Source organism: Cyanistes caeruleus, chromosome 14 (genome assembly GCF_971803275.1).
Source record: "Cyanistes caeruleus chromosome 14, bCyaCae1.hap1.1, whole genome shotgun sequence".
Taxonomy (NCBI): domain Eukaryota; kingdom Metazoa; phylum Chordata; class Aves; order Passeriformes; family Paridae; genus Cyanistes; species Cyanistes caeruleus.
The window spans coordinates 5,183,134-5,196,251 of record NC_141714.1 but is presented as its reverse complement, the minus strand read 5'-3'; the positions used below and the strand labels follow the sequence as shown (position 1 = coordinate 5,196,251).

Genomic DNA, 13,118 nt, shown 5'->3' with positions numbered 1-13,118 from the left:
AGAGGAAGTGACCTCAAGCTGTGTCAGGGGATGTTCAGGTTGGACATCAGGAAGAATTTCTTCGTGGAAGGGGCTGTTGGAAGGGGCTGCCCAGGGAGGTGGTGGAGTCACCATCCCTGAAGGTGCTCAGGAAATGACTGGACTTGGCACTTAGTTCCATGGTCTAGTCAACAAGGTGGTGATCAGTCAAACACTGGACTTGATGATCCTGGAGGTCTTTTTTGACCAATATAATTCTGTGGTTCTGTGATCATATGTATTTACTGAAGAGTTTACATGGTAGAACAATAAAACAATCACTGTAAGTCATCTTCTCTTACTAAGATAAACTTTTTTTAAAACTGTGAATTTTAAAACCATGATTTCTGAGCTGTGAGGACAGATAGAAAAGAAGTCACATGAGTCCAGGCAGCCCAAACCACAACAGAAGAGACCCCTGTAAGCACAGGTGCTTACTGCTTCAGCAGGAGGGAGACAACATGCCCTCCTGGGTATCTCTTCTCCCAGATTAGCATCATTAACACAGTATTCACACCTTCTGTTTCCCAGCCCACAGGAGATTTCACTCAAGTGCTGCAGGCAGACATAATATTTGCCCTGCCACAGATGAAAAAGCTGAGGGAAGCCATACCTTATCCATTGCAACTCTTCAGAAAATTAGTTGGAATTTCTATTCTCTCCAGCCTACTTTGACAGACTAAAGCAACACAGACCATACAACACAAATTGGAGAAATAAAAAGAGAACTATCATAAAATCTGCAGCCAGCAGCAGCCAGGGACAAAGTTTAAATCTCCAGTTAATAGCATCTATTACTTTCAGGGCTTACCACAGACTAAAGAATTTCATCTCACTTTGGAAAAAAATACAGTTCCTCAGGCTGAAGACTTCATCAAGCACTCCCACGGCCTGAAGAAGTCAGGGCCTGTCTGACCCTTCAGATGCCACTCCTGGGGTCGCACTGGCACCAGCCCAGACTGTCACTGCTGGGAGCAAAATCCCTTTGCAGTGGCAGCTCCAGTCACCCATTTGGTCCCTGCTTGTCTCCCTGCACACCCCACACACACAGACAGGTTTCCCTCACTGGCTCCACCCCAAGTGTCCTGTAAAAGAGTCCCAAATACCCAGTTCTTTTAAACCATTTAATCGTGGCACAGGACATGATAACAGCTGGAACTGGTGCCCCCAGGGAGGGACCCCAACAAAGGAATCCCGGGGTTTTTATGCCCTCACACTCTGTTCACCCATTCCAAGGTGACATTTAGTCTGGGGTCTTGCTGCTGTTCACCAGCTCCTGCAGAGTTTTGGAGTTCCTGGCCACCCACAGGCAGCAGCAGAGTCCCCGTGTCCTTTGTCAAGTGAAGGGTCAGCGCTGGGCTCGGGCCATTGCCCCACGCAGGGCACAGCCTGCAGCTCTCCCTGCAGCCTCACAGGGAGTGTTCCTCAACAGAGAACACAGCAACCTCTTAGCTTAACCATGCTCCAACACAAATTCCAATAGTCCAACATTAAAAAATGTGCACCTATCTTTTAATATTTAAAAATGAGTACTTCAAGATAGTAAGACTTGTTTGTTCTAATTTTACACAACTAGAAAGCATCTGCACTGTGAGATAGCAGCAATAACTCCGATTTAACCAAAATTTTGTTTGCAAGTAGCACAAGGTTATCACTTCAGCAAAGGGTTTTACAGCATAATGTCCCCACAGTGAATAACCTTCAGAGAAATAAAGAGTGGGGGCAATAAACACCTCCTAGGTAAAATGTCTATTACCTTTAGCATATTTATAATTTGGCTTAATGTAGAATTTGGAGACTTCTTTTTGCAACATTTCTTTTTATTCAGCTTTTACAAAGACTCACATTCTTTTCCTGTGCACCCTATCTGCATTAACAATCATTAAAGTAATATCTGTTTAACATGTCCTTGCTCATCAGCCTAACCTGAAGCACGGTCTGACTTGGCAGCGTGATGAGCAGTCCTTCTTGTGCTTTCCATCCTCTTTAGGGGTATAGGCTGCTGGGCTGCATTTGCATACATTAGATGAGCACAGGTGTACCTACTGCCAAGATACCAATAAAACATCCTTTTAAGAACAGAATGAATCAACTCAATCTAAAAAGGAGTCTAAAATATTCTTAAATAATCACAGGATCTTCATTTTGGGAAAAAAAAAATACAACTTTTAAGCATCCATGGATTAAATGTTATTAGGATTCCTAGGAGAAATATTCTTCAGCCCCAACAGAACCCATGTTTTATTTAAATTAGCATTACACCTAAGAGCTTTAGCACATATTTTCTTCTCAGGCAGTCCTTATTACTTTGAGACTGTTTCGTATCACCCCTAAATAACAGTGTCACCAGCTAAATGAATAGAGTGAGCTATACTTACAGATGATTTATACAGAACTAAAACATGTATTAGGAGACATATTTCCACCCTGAGTCTCTGGATACAGTTCCCTGTGGCAGCAAAGGAGCTATGTGCCTTTCTGCCCTGAATTTCTAACAAGATAATTTGCATATGTGCACACTCCTGAGCTCTGGAAACGCACAACTTTGCACAAAGTTGGAAACCTCCATCTGGGAAAGGCACACAGTGTGCCTCGCCCTGTTCTGAACATCCTCTACAGCCACTGCAGGCATCACTTGGCACAGCTCACCAGAGGCACTCCTCTGCTTCTGCAAGGAGAGGGGAGGAAATCGACAGGAAGAATCATGCCCAGTCTTACTCGACAGTCACACGGCAAGCATTGGAGCAGCTGGAGCTGGAGGGACTCATGGACTCACCTACCTGAACAGAAGGTACTTCTCCTTACTGGTGAGGTCAAACAGTGAAAAGCTGGGTGCTGATGACCAGTCGTGTCAACAAAGTGCTCCTGTCTTCCCTTTGGTCCTTTATATGTTATCCTAAAGAAGTTCCAAGGACTTCAAAAATTTTGTGGATAATGTACAAAGTAATAACCACAAAAGAAACTATGGGAAGAAAATAAGACTCTGAAAATTATTCTATCAGTCAAGCTGGCCATCAGGTGAGGATAAATCAAACTATGGTGTTGGATGTTGGAGCAGTGATGGAAACAGAGGAAGCATCAGATGAAGGAGTAAGAGCTAAGGGTCTAACACCTGCAGCATCAGTCATCTTATTTAGCTGCTCAGTACCCTGGATAATATATTCTACATCTTAACAGATGTATTTTTAAAATGCAACTTCAAACCTAGCATTTATAAAATTTAAGTACATTTTTCTACCTCCTTCACACGGTTCAGACCTTGTTTCATATTTGAAGGAATACTGGAGAAAACAAATAATTTGTAAATAAAGAATGAATCCCAAAGCAACCATGAAGATGCAGAGAGAAAAGCCCCCCAGACCTACCACATAACTTCCCCTAAATCTCTAACTGCTTTGGGTCTCTCCCTTTCTATGATTTTCATAGATTTTCAGCATCACACTTATCAGATTGTATTGCAACCAGTCAGAGCTTGAACACCAGAGGAATCTGTCAAGCAGCACAATCAAATAAGGGCTCATAACCAAACACAAGGACTTTTCCCTTCATCTTGCCAGACTGCAACCATCTCAAGGAGACAGAAGGGAGAGAACACAAGCTCCCACTCAATCAGGTACTAGGAGCCTTGTGAATAAACCTCAGGACTGGCTTAGAAACAAGTATGTGGCTGTTGTGCTAAGCCAAGCAAAGCAGTGGCATGAGAAAAGGCCAGCACTTTTGGAAAGAGGCAGTTACACAAGAAAATTTGCTAGCTTGTAAAATTGTCCTTTCTCACCCCCACTAGGGGCTTAAACACATTCACAACAGTCAGGCAGACATGACGTTGATCACTGCTGCCAGGATATATTAGGATTATTATATTCTCACCCTGCTTTTTACATTATTCTCTAAGCATCTGCTATTTGCCACTGTTGGAGACAGGATACCAGGCTGTCAGTAATTGTTAGTGTCAAGGAAACAAATGGACTGCTCAAGAAAAAACTGTGAAAAAAATGAAGGTGGCAAAAAGAGAGAGGAAGAAGTAATCAAAGTGGAATCATAGAGTCTCAGAGATGAGGTCAAGGGGTGCTAAATAAATGATAAATACCAGGGTGAGCACTGAGGGGATAAGAAATAGAAAGCAACACTACAGTGATTGGACAAGGAAAGATTTTACTCCGTATTCCTGCTAGAAGGGAAGTACCTCAAGGGCAGAACAATGGAAAAAGATGATCAAGCTAAGAAAAAGAAACAGATGAGGTAAGGAGCTGGACAGGAGCATTTTGGACGGGCCACAAATATTAGTCCAGTTATTGTAAGTGGTCACCTGGACATGAGACCCAAAGCAGCATCACAGAGCAATTGCTAGAGGGCTGAATGCTTAAGGAACAACAAAAAAATGTATATTTAAACACCAGCTGAAACCTCAGAACCAACAAGAAGTATGGTGAAACAAGAGTGCTCAAAAACCAATTTTGTAATCTGCTTTATGTTTGTCATGGATTTTATGAATACCTCGACAACAACCTGTTCAGTCTCTCCTGGAAAACATCACCCAATGGCCACGAGGAAGCTGAACCTGAAAGCAACAGAAATCATTGTGACTGCAGGGGCTCCTGTACCTGCATGTGATGGGAACCTCAATCAGCCTTTTGAATAATTGTGAATATTTTGATCTACTTCATAAAGGGGGGGAGGGGGAGGGTGTGGGAATAGCAGCTGTGCCAGCACTGCAAACTTGTTTTTTGCAAACAGCTCAGTGACACACCACACACTGACTGTAAGAATATCATTACCTGAAATTACTACAACACACTTTAAAAATCACTGATAATTGACAAGATGTAATTTTAATGAGGAACCATCAGTGAATGGAAGTGCTTTTAACTGGGCCTACAGAGACAACTTTCACAGCCCAGTGCAACTCAGAGCTGGCTTAAGTGATAAATATTGCCAGACTCCGACAAGCACAGTCAAACAACTCAGTCTTCTCCGTGTGCCCAGCCCTATCAGAGATCAGACACTGCAACAGAGGAAAACACAAGTCCACTTGTCTAGGATCAAAGAATGAAGTGGGAAAGAATCTACTCCACTTGCAGAAGGGGGAACTGTTACATTGAAAGTTGGAGAATTAAAAATATATATGGGAGTCGGAGCAGATAAATGGGACACAAGGTCCCAGGGCCATGTTGGAGCTACAAAATCTGATGACACATTTAGATGTTTGAAGAGAGGCAAGGTTAGAAATGTCATGTGGTTTCTGAGTATGGTGCTAGTGAGAATATTAGTAAAATCTGGTATTCTGCTATCCCAGAGAAGCCACCTCTAATGTCCACTGCTCAAAAAGATGCTGATAAGCACAGAGAAATGCATAGAACTTAAGTGCCTGCAAACAGATTGTGTGGAAAGGGTTCAAAGTATTTGATCTCTTCAGCAAAAAGAAGGCTGAATAATGATTTGTCTACATTACGGGAAATGATTTGCATTACCAACAGGCTCCTAATTAAGCAGACAAAGGATGAAGATGATTCAACTTATGGAACAAGAAAATAAACTGACTGGATTTATTATTTTATAAATCACCAGAAATGCTCACCAGAAAAACTACCCTGAGGATACCTTTGAGATCCAGTTATCTGCACTCTTTAAATAAGCCTGAATATTCTTCTGAAAGGCAGGGAGAGGTTGCTGGGTGAAATTTTCTATAGCCTGTGTCATCAGGATGATCCCAAGGATCACGTATGCATTGCAGAACTGAGGACTGCTAGAGAATATTTGCCAAATTCACACTACAGTGCTCAAACCTACTTGTTTATATGAGGTTTTATATTTGCACACAGTTTTAGAAAATAGAAAATGAGATGATTAACATTTAAAAGCAGGTAAGTTATCAAGACAAGAGAGCTGTTTGGTACATTTATTCCAGCATTCAGCTATTTTATTGTTGTAAGCCAAGTTCATAGCACTGGGTACCATAAAATATAAAAATACAGGCTTTTTCAAAGGAAGCGTATATTAAATTTAATCCATAACTGTAAGAGTTTCAGGAGACTTACAATAGACCCCATTAGAAACATTAACATTACAGTCTTCCAGATAACAATGTCCACAATAACTGTGTGCAAACCACTATATATATTTAAGTGTGGATAATTAATATGCTTCTGCATTTTATTATTTTTTCTTCTGCAAGCAATAGCTGTTCTAAAATCATATATGTCTGCCCAGAGCTTTCTAAATGTCACATATGCCAAAAAAGAAGAATTGTGGTCAAATGCTGCAACTCTTGGCATGAAAACACGCTCAAAATTCCACAATTTGGCTGAAACAAGCCTGCTGGGTAAATCTCAAATATAAAATTCTTTATGGCACAAATCTCACTCTGCTGGTCTTTCTGCAGCAGTAACTGCCTGCATACAATCAAGGTGTTGGGAAGTGGGCAGGAGCAGAAGATCCACAACACCCACTGACACAAACATGTTTTATCCACATCAGTCTGTAACTGACACAGATTTTCCTACTTTGGTTTCACCATAAAGCCTGGAACATACGAGTCTGGTAGATAAAACTGCTGTTGAACAGGAGGGGGAAGCATGACTTTCAAAGAGGTGCTTTATGGAATCAAGTAGCAATATCAGGTCCCAGCGAGTGGAAACATAACTCCTGCTCTGGGGATGCTCAGAGGCAGCAGCAGCACACGCTTCACAGCCCCACTCCATCCCAGGGACTCACAAAAGCACTCAGTTCAGAGGGGCACAGTTAAACCTGCAGGGTCAGATTCTCCACCAAACCCTTGAAAGGAGCCTGGAGCAGCCCAGGTGGGGCTGGTGGTTTGCTGAATGTAGACTGAGACCAGCTGCTGTTGTGGGGGGATCTCATCTCACCCAGTGCTGCTGCCACCACCCCCACACCCAGCCCTGAGCCAGTCACACAGGCTCCATCCACAGGACTGGAGAGAACTGGGCATTTCTAGCCTGCAATTCATCTCATCTTGCTGTAGACAAGGGTAATGGTTCCCTCAGAGTGCTTTTTTCTCAGCTGTGAAGAAAATCTAAACATGAAGCTCCAACACAAATGCTTGCAGTGTCAGATTAATGCCCTTCTGCCTGTCAGAGGCAGGTAATTACATCTGTAATGACCAGTGAGATCTTCCATACTGACACACCTAACAAATAAAGCTGGGACAGAGCAGGGAAACCAACTTTGCCACTGCTTGAGTTGGAATCAGAATTTATTACTTGCTACCTAATATCTGTGGAGGAAAAAAAAAATTCAAAATACAGAAATTGGTCATAAAGGAACCAAGTTACCAGAACATGTTCTGCTGTCCAGAAGACCAAAGTGATGATCAGACTGTGTCCTGGCTGTAGAGCAAATTAGCTGGAGTAGTTACTGTGCAACTTGAATTCATGGACCGTGGCCCAAGGATGGAAACGTCTTGGTTGGCAGTGGGGCTCACCTGTATCATATCCAATAAAGTCCAGCTTTGCTGTGCAGCAATGTCCCACCTCTATTTTCCCCTTTATCAATTGTGCAGAAACCACAGAATTCATAAAGTATTTTTAGCACAGAAGGAGTATTACAGTGATGGGGGGGGTGATGCCATTTCTCTCATGTTTGTTGACTTATGGCTGGAATGTGCAGTTCAACAGCTGAGGAACGTATCATTTCCATTCATGCTGCACTGCACAGAAGTGCACACATTTCAGTCCATGTCAGCTGAACAAAGGTAGCCAGATCCTTGGACACTTGCCACTGCAGCTATGTAGTAGAATTATGGTGCCTTGAACATTTTATGATCTCTGATGATAGCAGCATTTACACTGGGCTGATGGTTCAAATTAATCTGATTTTCAGAAGTTACAGCGCTTAATTAGGATTGGTAATAAAAATTATAGCATTGAAGAAGCATTATGACAGCATCTGTCCTGATCTGGGGGTGGGGGGAATCAGGATTTTAAAAGAAAACAATAAATTATTAAATTGGGTTAGTCACAACCAAAGAAATTGACCTTCTGGAATAATAAACAATAGATAGCAGCTGCCTCATCATTGGGATGGAAAGTCACTTGATGATTTTGCACCTCAAAACGTTTTTTTGATGTGGTGTAAAACCCTCTCTACAATACAGGTCCCTTTCTGTACATTTTCTAAGTGACTAAATCCTGGCACTCCATTTTTACTTTTATTGCCTTTCAGACTGGTGAGAGCAATATAATGATTCATCATTAAAGTACTCCTTAAGCAGCTTTGTTCCTATTTGTTGCTATATATATTAAATAGAAATTGCTCTTTGAATTCACCTCTAAAGTCAGACTCAGTTTTTTATCTAACAAGAATGGTATCTCCAGTCATCATCTGAATGCAGCAAAGTGAGAAAACCTTTTGCATAATATAAATATCTGCATTCACTAAGAGGAGACTGATGCCACCACCTACCGTGAATGCATTTTATAAGTGGTACAAAGCCAGATAGATTTCAAATGCAGTAGCACAATCTCTTAAAGACACTCCAGGCATTCTCAGAAAGGAACAGTTTTATCTCCTACTCAACAGTTTCTGGACTTTACTCACCTGTAGGTGGTTTACAAGCAGCATACAAACCATAAAAATGCAATGGTTGCTCAAAGAGTGCAGGTACCTAAAGACAGGCCTTTGTTTAAATCCCTAGAGAAGCCAGGGGAATCACTTCCTAGCCAACAGTTATTTCTTTGCTCTGTTTCCTGTGTCCTGCGCCACCTGTGACTGATGAGCAGCACACGACTCGCCAGCTATTCCAGCATGGCTGGGCAGGCACAGCACCTGATGGATCAGGACAGGCATTGTCTCCAGAAGGGCAAACCTGCAGAGATCCCAGCATCACCGCTGCCAGGTCACCCCTGGGCCCATAAGAACATCAGGTTTAGCCCCTTGTTGCAGAGGGGCACAGCGGGGAGTCCCTGCCCTGTCTGCAGTGTGGGCACAATCTGACTGCCAGGCACAGGAAGGTGACCAGTACAGTGTGTGTGACACAAAATGCTGGACAGTCCCCATTTAATAAATTACAAGTTTTAAAATTACCATTATTAACTCTAACAAATAGCTCTCGACTTCCACATAGTTAGAGTTTAATGCTGAACTTTATGGATGATCAGAAAGGCTGCTCAGAAATAATCAGTGGTTCAAATATACTGGTTTGATTTCCTGAGCAGATACAAGTAAGGCTATAAGGAAAATATTTCCATCAACTTCTTCAGAACACAACACATGGAAATATGCCCCAACATCTTGCTGTTCTTGTAGAAGGACCTTTTGAAAAAGACACTTGCTGGAATGGAGGCACAAAGATGACCAAAATAGTTACTGGCCAGCAAGTGGCCAAATCAATTCTGAATTTTGAAATTTTGTTTAAGAACCATTTTGCTTTGATTCAGCCAGTTCTAATCACCATTGTCTGTGTGCAAACAGCAGTAAATGGGATGACTAATCTATATTCTTTTCTAGTGTTTCCTGCACAGGCAGTGGTATGGTATTACTTAATGCTCACCATCTTTTATAAGTCCTGTTCTAGAAAGAAGTCATTCAGATGACCTTATACCAATTCTACACTGGTGAGACTCCATTGAATGTTTGTACATTTGTGTTTTCACCACTCCAAGTGAAGCCAGGAGATTTTTCTCCTCTTTGTGGGAGAAATAAGTGTTGCTATGGAGCACTGGATATCACCCAGGTAAGAAGCGGGTAAGAAGGGATCCTCTTTCTCGGGACAGAAAGAGCAGCTGTTCCCCAGGTATCATCACAGCCTCCATCCCTGGCAGGGATTGTGGTTTCTTGATTCATGCACAACAACAAATCCACCAGACCACCTCCAACACAGAGGTCTTGCAGAGCAGAAGATGTCTTTACAGGATCCCAGAGGAGGACACACAGGTGTCCTGTCCTTGCAAAAAGAAAAGGAAACTTGCTCTTGACTGCATCAGGGCCCAAATTACAGGGGTAAAAAAAAAATTTAAGAAGGGGGTGGGGGAGGTGGATTCTACTCCAGACTTCCCTATGAGATATGTCAGTGCTGAGTCAAACACAGCACAATAGCCCCAGGGAAACTGAGGAGGTAATTACAAACGCTCTGACAAAAATGCTCAGGTAGCAACACATTCCAGTTAAGAATGTGTTGCTACCTGAGCAAAGAAAACAAAAGTGACTAAAGAGATTTACAGTGCAGATGACAGTGCTGTTCTTTTTCCTGAAGAGTGCAGTCATGAATGACACATTTGTTCTGCCAGGATGCCACAGAAACACTTCTGAAACTGTTACACAGCAATGGCACTGTTGGCTGTGCTGTATCAATAGCTCTGCAATGCCAGAAACAAGCACAAACCATGTCCATGTGATGCAGGTGCGGAATCCAGGCAGCACCTTCCTCTTCTGCACAGCCGGGTTTCCTTGGCAGGGTCTGCACTCAGGAGCCAACAGGCAAACACACATATGTGGGCCAACAAAATCAAAGACATTCAATGCCCAACACTCTGCTTTTCCAGAAAACTGGAAACTTTCCTTTCAGCTTAATCTTTACAGAATAAAGCTCCTGCTGGAGGTCTCAAGACAAACCAAAAAAACATGCCCTGATGGTGAGAAGGTAATAGTATTAGCTGCTGTTGATTTTGTTAGGGATTTCTCAAGAAGGCAACTTTCAAAAGAAGCCTAAGTAAATTTGATGGCACTGACAGGTCTTTTTCTCTCAGGTATTGGTGCAAAAAATTCTCAAGCAAATATTGTGGGTGGTAAAGTAGTTAGAGTTGAAAAAGCTCCTCTCCGCAGGGCTGGGAAAGCAAAACACAAACCCCGGACTCATACACTGCTGCTTCTAAAGCAAATTTCCTTCTCTACTTCCAAACACCAAGATCAGCCCCCAAGGACCTCAACATTCCCTCTTTCTCAGGGAAGATCACCTTTTTTCTTCCTCTTACTGTAATTTCACTGCTCAAAAACCCCACCAGCTCCCTGTCAGCAGGATTTTCCCTCTCTGTGTGGGTGCCCTCTGTCCTCCCCACGTCCACAGGAGCAGAATGAAGGGACCTGTAGAGTGCACTGTGTCCCAGTTTCTGAACCAAAGCATAACCCAGCGTACTGCAGCCAACCTCATCGAAAGGTCATATAGCAGGAAGAAGTAAAAGCTCCCAGGTGCATTTCGCTGAGACCGAGGGTAGTTTGTTTCAATTAAGTGCAACAACTTTATTGCCAAGCAGAAAAAGGTATCGCTCAGGTATCCTTTGCCCTCTCCTCCCTGCTGCACACAAAGAAATCACACACGTATTTTCTGTCTGGCATTATAGATTGCAAATTAAGCCCCGTTCCCATGGAAAATTTTTAAAAATTTTATACCCCAGCCTGAGGACTGTATCCCCCCGGCAAAGATCATGGCATATTGCACAGGCAGCAGCACCTACCTCCGTGAGCCGACAGAGCCAGCAAGTCAACATAATTCCTCTTGGATGGAGACATTTACCCCAGCTCAGACAGCCGGGGCTCTGCTGCCATGCCTGGAGCTTCGGACACAGCAAGAAAGCATCTTGTGTGAGCGGCGCGGCTCCTGTCACACAGCGAACTGCAGCAGCGGCAGCCTGAGAGAGCAGCAGCCCTTGAATTGCTGCACATGTATCTCTGCAGATTATTTCCTGCTCAAACACTTGGCGTAAAAGCAGATGCTCTTAACCCTCTGGAGGCCTCTGCCTTTGTCCCCCCTCGGCAGAAGGAAGCTAGCAACTCCAAATATTCTGCGGTGAGGCCGGAGACGAATGACCGGAGACACGCAGGGCATCTTCCGAGAAGTAGTCCCAACCTCGTGTTAGTTGCAGTCACTTTGTGCTCAGGGAGCCAGGCGATCCCACAGCAGCCCACAGCATCCCCAGGCAGGCAGCACACGCTTCCCAGCGCATCACCCGCTGCAGATCCCCGGGCTCCAGCAAAGCTCCGCTCGTAGCCCACGCGGGAGCCCCGGCGAGGGTGGCGTGGCCAGAGCTCTGACCCTGCGGCTGGAGGCCAGGGCCGGCCGGGCGAGGAGGTGAGGGACACGAGAGGAGCACAAGTGATGTGGCGAGCCCAGCAGAGTCACCCAAAGTCAGGCAGGCAGGGCTGGGCTCCTGGCACAGGGCTCTGCGGGGCCGGGCACCCACTGGGCGGGCACAGGCTGACCGGGGGACACCCGGCTGGCCAGCGGCAGCGCTGCTCCCTCTCACAGCCTGCGAATGTGACTGGAAAGCATGGCTGAAAACATGCTACAATTAACAGGAGGGAGGGAGATACTATTGCTCTCCTGCTAGTCTTAAAGGCACATTGCTCACATGTGTCTGTTGAGGATGCAAACGCCCACAGCTTCAGTCCCGGCGTCTCCCCCATCTGCAGGCAGCCAAGAAGCCCAGGCAGGAGCCCTGTCCGGGTGTGGGGAGGGAGAGCACCCCAGGAGTGGGGAAGTGAAGGGGCAGCTAGCAGGAGTGCCTGTATCAGGGGCTGGGACTGCGGCCTGACACATCTTCACCGCTGTCCTGGGAGTCCAACCAAGCCCCTGTGACCCAGCCCTGTCACTGGCACCTCCACCAGCATCCCAGCCAGACATGGCCATGCTGGCCCCACAGGATCCCTCACAGCACCAGCCATTGTCTCCAGCAGGCAGGGAGGGCCTGGTACACCGAGGAGCATGGTGTCCCTCTCTGCTCTTGGCAGGAGACCCAGGTTAGTGGCACTGCTCCCGCTGGGGACACTGGCCAGCACCGCAGCAGCAGCAGGTGCAGTTTTGCACCTCGGTGTTACAGAGCAAGGATATCCCGTCTGCACAGGCACAAGCTGAGGCACTGAAACCCAGTGTGCCACACGCCCTAAAGCTGGGATGAGCTCAGCAGGTCCTAGACCGGCTGCAGCATCTGGGGCCACAGCCACTTCCCTCCTGCCCCGGGGCTGGGGCCGGCAGGCTGTGCACCAGCTGAATGCCACATGTTCTCTCTTCGCTCCTCCTCATCCCCTCCTCTGAGTGCCTTGGGATACTCTGGTTTGTCCTTTACCATGTCACAGCACAGATACAACAATAACAAATGCCAGTAAGTCCAGCCCACATCAAGCTTTTCCCTCCCTTGCCCCCTAACAGCTGG

At 45.0% G+C, this 13,118-nt stretch overlaps 1 protein-coding gene across 1 annotated transcript in view; it reads right to left on the bottom strand.

Annotated features, from left to right (window-relative positions):
- HTR2C (5-hydroxytryptamine receptor 2C) overlaps positions 1-12,096 on the bottom strand; it is a 217,740-nt gene extending 205,644 nt beyond the window's left edge. Inside the window, exon 1 of the mRNA XM_023926912.2 lies at positions 11,424-12,096. The gene's annotated coding sequence lies outside the window, so the exon portion shown is untranslated. The remainder of the gene's footprint in view (positions 1-11,423) is intronic.
- Positions 12,097-13,118: the final 1,022 nt, after the last annotated feature.